This window comes from Lissotriton vulgaris, chromosome 2_1, assembly GCF_964263255.1.
Source record: "Lissotriton vulgaris chromosome 2_1, aLisVul1.2, whole genome shotgun sequence".
NCBI classification, from domain to species: domain Eukaryota; kingdom Metazoa; phylum Chordata; class Amphibia; order Caudata; family Salamandridae; genus Lissotriton; species Lissotriton vulgaris.
This window is the reverse complement of record NC_141687.1, coordinates 958,152,367-958,157,293: the sequence shown is the minus strand read 5'-3', so window position 1 is coordinate 958,157,293 and position 4,927 is coordinate 958,152,367.

Genomic DNA, 4,927 nt, shown 5'->3' with positions numbered 1-4,927 from the left:
CCCCATATGTCAATAGCGTTAAACCTGCGCATATTATTCGCAGTAATACACAGAATTGACCCGGAGGTCCTTGCGGCTGCTGTTCTACTTAACACAGAAAAAGCATTTGACTCCCTGGAGTGGCCCTTTTTCTTGGCAGTGTTGAGGAAGTTGAGCATCCCCAAGGGTTTCATTGACCTCACAGCGTTATTATATACCCTGCCTACAGCCAGACTCTGCCTTAATAGCACATTGTCTTTGTCGTCCGCCTTCACTCGTGGCATTAGACTAGGCTGTCCGCTTTCCCCATTGCTGTTCATACTGGCATGAGACCCCTGGTTCACCACTTCCAGGAAAAGCCACCTGCACAGGGGCCTTCAATTCAAAACGGGGCCGCTTTCAATCTCCCTATATGCGGATGACATTATCCTGTACGTCCGTAACCTTATTGAGGATCTGGAACCGCTTATCCACAAGATTATCCGGTTTGGTGTATTTTCAAGGCTGGGAATAAGTTGGAGTAAATCTGAGATCTTTCCCTTGACCCTGAGCACTGTACGTTGGGAGAGTACATTCCCACTCACGTGGTGCGAGGAGTCTGCCAAATATTTAGGCATTTGGATCCACAGAGATACGGAACAAATTATCAGACTGCATTATGGCCTGGTGGTGCACAATTTGGAGCAGCAGGTTGAGTGCTGGCTGAGGCTCTTGTAGCGCCTATGAAAAGGATCGTGCTCCCAAAATTCCTTTATTTGTTCCATAACATCCACATTCCTCTCCCAAATTCTTTTTTTCTCAGGTTGTGATCCCACCTGATCAAGTTGGTCTGGGGAGGAGGAGGACCAAGAGTTAGCTAGGACACCGTGACATTGCCTTATGAGAGGGATGGCTTTGGGGTCCACAATTTGCAGGTTTCCTACTTAGTTACGCAGTGCAGCTTTGCTCATTCTTGGTACCACCAAGATGCCCGCATTCCCTATTCCAGACCTGAGGCAAACCTGGTGCTCCCAGCGCTGCTGTGTATTGTATTACCGCGGGAGTTCCAGATCCCCGGGAGTTCCAGAGAAATCCCCAGGAGTTTCCACTACTAGCTGAGCCTGGCGGAAGTTGGAGAGAGTGACGGGAGGAGGCGCTCTGTACTCACCTGAGATTCCAATCCTTAATAACCCTTGGCTCCCCATCACAGAGGAGAAACTGGTATAGCGCACACTCACTGCATACTCTATGAATAAGATTAGGGATTTGTTTTCAGGGGAATATGTCTTATCTAGTACGGAGGGTGGGAAGTTCAATGACGCATCATTTATGGATCAATTTGTCTTCAGTAGGGTCCGGAGGGCGCTCAGAGCCAAGATCACAAACTATCCACTGGGGCCCGAGCCCTTCCCCCTGCCCACGCTACTAATCTCCAGTTCCGGTGGGGACCACCTGATCTTGAAGCTATATAAAGCATGAATGGCCTTAGTCCCCAGCAAAGACTCTAAGGTACGAGAGGCATGAGAGCGGGATCTTGGGCACCCTATCCAGGACTCACATTGGTCCTTTTGCTGCGCACAAACTAAAGAGGTCTCTTTTAACAACAGACATAAGCTAATAAATATTAAATATTTGCGGAGGGTCTACATGACACCAGCTAGAATTCATGGCATTGAATTGGCCACACGCCTGGTCTTAAATGTGGTGGCCCACAGGCTGACTTTGCCCACGTGATGTGGAACTGCGTTAAAATTGGGACCTTCTGGAGATCCATCTTCAGGGTTATAGCCCAAATTACACATCTTGTGTTGGACGCCACGCCTGAAGTTGCCCTGTTTGGTTATGTAGGAGGGCTCCTGAAGAAGCTGCGTAAATTTATGGCTATCGAACTACTACTTGCTAAGTGGGAAATAGCTCTCAAATGAGGTGGCCGGAACACTTCCAAGGTGAAAGCCTGGCTCTTTCGTCTCACATATTGCAATATTAACAGCAAACTTCATGCCGCGAAGCTACCCCCGGTGCCTCTTCCAAAGGATATTTGGGAACCACTTAAAAAATTATCTATTGGAGACCAGCTCTGCCCCAAATCTTAACAGCCTGCTAGGACTGTCCCCACGGGAGGGATAATTTCTTTGTCCCACCCAATTTTTCTATTTTCACAGTGCATCTTACAATTTAGAAAATTGAGGTGTGATGTTTGGTGCTGGTTCACGGATCCGGGTCTTTCGGATACTATAGGCTCAATGTATAGCATATGCCACCCTGTTGAAGTTGATCAATGATTGCTTGTGCACATTCATTGCATTTCCTTTAAGTTGGATCACAAATGATGTCTGCTTGCTTTTAGAAATGTACATGACTGCAGTGAACAAACATGTAATGCTGGAAGTAAAAATGAAATGTAAATAAGTAAAAGCGTTCATTTCAAGAGCCTAGCTCTGTTGCTTAGGGCACAAAATCATTAAAACCCCACAAATGCATATTGTGAACAACGAGAACAAAATAAACATTTCAACCATGGTAAAAATGTCATCTAAAAACCAAACACCCTAAAATCTATGTGCTACGCTAGCAGATCATGGGCAAATATAACTTGCATCTAGATTTTCTTAGGGAAAATCAGTGCACTGTATAACTGTTTACAGCAAAGCGCTTTTGTGGTCAGAAGTCAGGGAGGTATTATCCCAGGCGAAAAGTAAACACGCATGCAACAGATTGAGGACGGATGAGTTCACTTGGAGAAGATGTAGGCAGGGTTTTTTTTTTTTTTATTTGGAATGTTTGGAGTTCTTATTCATAAAAACGGTTTAAAAAGGGAGCTGTACCTGGCTGTGGTTTCAAAGGTTAGGAGGTGACCTGTGAATGTGCATGACACGGTTGGTAAAGAATTGGAGAAACTGCGACCACTGCAATTATAGCACCGGTAAAACACAGAATGATTAGCCCCAGCTGCAGTTGTCAAAAATATCCAGATGGGAGATTTGCCTCCAAGTGGGCTTGAGAGAACTTAACAAGGAAGGGGAGGTGGACAAATATCCAATGCCCAGTTTAACAAGAGGCGGGGTCATTGTTATCTGGGGCAAAAGGATTTATGATCCAAGAGCTGGCCTCTGTGTACCAGGAGACAAGATTTCTTGATGAGACAATATTTAATGACGCTTTTAACGTCACTGAAAACATATACATGTGTTAGAATGCTGCCTGGGCTAGTTTCAGCCCCCTTAGTAATTCAAAGGGAAATTCCCTGGATTTCTTTGGAGACATTTTCAATGTGAAACACTTCCATGACAACATTCTATTCAATTAACTCTTGACAGAAACACACATGGCTTAAGAAGGTTCTTAAAGGTTTTATGGCTTTACCTTGAGAGCAGGGAAATGCTGTTTTGGAAAAGAGGAGATCTGCTATTTGGGAATTCACAAGTCAGAATTTTAAGGTGTCAGACCGAGAAAAAAAAAAGACAATAGAGACAATTCAGAACCTAGAAGCATCAAGAAACAAGGAGGAATGGTGGTTATTTTTAGGAATGTGGATTTTTACAGCAGGTTTATCAAGAGGTTTCGGAGAAGACCATCACAGTGAGAGGGTTGCTAAGGAACTCTGGGGCACATGCATCAAGGTAGGCTTTTGCGAGTACTTAATTGCGATTATTAAGGAATCGCAATTAAGGACTCGCAAAAGCCTATGCATGTAGGAATTGCTATAAAAATAGTGACACCTAAACATTCCTTAATTGCAACTCGCAAATTGCGAGTCACAATTAAGGAATGGCTTCCCATTCATTCCTAAGGGCCTAAAGGACCATTGGAATGAATGGGAAATTGCATTCGCAATTTGCGAGTACTAATAGGTGCAAAAGGACACACTGTTGCACCCCTGAAATTGTGATGTGCACTCATGTTGCGCACACACATACCCTAAGGGCATCTGTGTGTGTAACCTGAAACTTTGAAAAATGCACTTTAGTGCATTTATCAAAGTATCCCCTAAATACCATCAGGTTGAAATAAATCAGTATTTAGCGGTCCATAATAGCAAAATCGCTATTTTAAATGCAATTTTGCATTGCGTTTAAGGAATTACAATTTGCGATTCCTTAAATGCAATCAGAAATTGCGATTTTTGCCCTTGGGATGATGCATTCCAAATGCAAAAATTGAGGTCGCAAAGGGGCAGATTCTGCGAATCTGCCCCTTTGCACCCGCAATTTGAAATGATGCATGTGCCCCAATGTTCTGTTGGACAGCGATGGAAAACAAGGAATTTTAGTTGATAAAAGGAAATTTAAAGAAAGCTGCTGCTCTTCGGGCATTTGTTCCTGGGGTGGAGAACGTTGTGGTCACCAATACCAGCTCAAAAGGTCTGAGGTGCAGTCTTGATGCCGGTTTCAGAGGCTAAACAACAAACAATAGTTTTTGCATCTAAATCTTCAAGGGAAGCAAAAATAATCTATTCTGCAACTGAAAAAGGAGACTGGCTATAAACTGGATGACTAATAACAATTTCAGGGATTTTTTGTGCGAGGAATTACAGTGAAATCAGATCATAAACCTATAAATCCGAATGGGATTTTTTAGCAAAAAAGGGTTTGGCCGAAGTCACAGAAATGATAGGGAAATGCATACCAAGTCAATAGGAGCATGTCTTCAATGCGGAGTGCATACCACAGAGAATGATCATGCAGCGGGTAGATAGTCTATACTAGTAACATAAGATTTGGAAGAGAGCGAGGAATAGGAAAGTTAGGTAACAAAGTGTTTGTGCTGTTATCAATGGAGTAGTTTCTGAAGAAAATAACTCTATCCTGGTAGAAGTTTTAAGACCGCTTAAGGACCGGTATGTTGACAAATAGAGAGCTTGGCTAACGCAACAACAGATTGGACAATAAAAGAAGAGATGGTAGAAAGGCAGGACTGACTCCTAGAGGGTCAAGGTTGAGCTCTTTTCTTTCTGTGAGAAAAAGTCTAT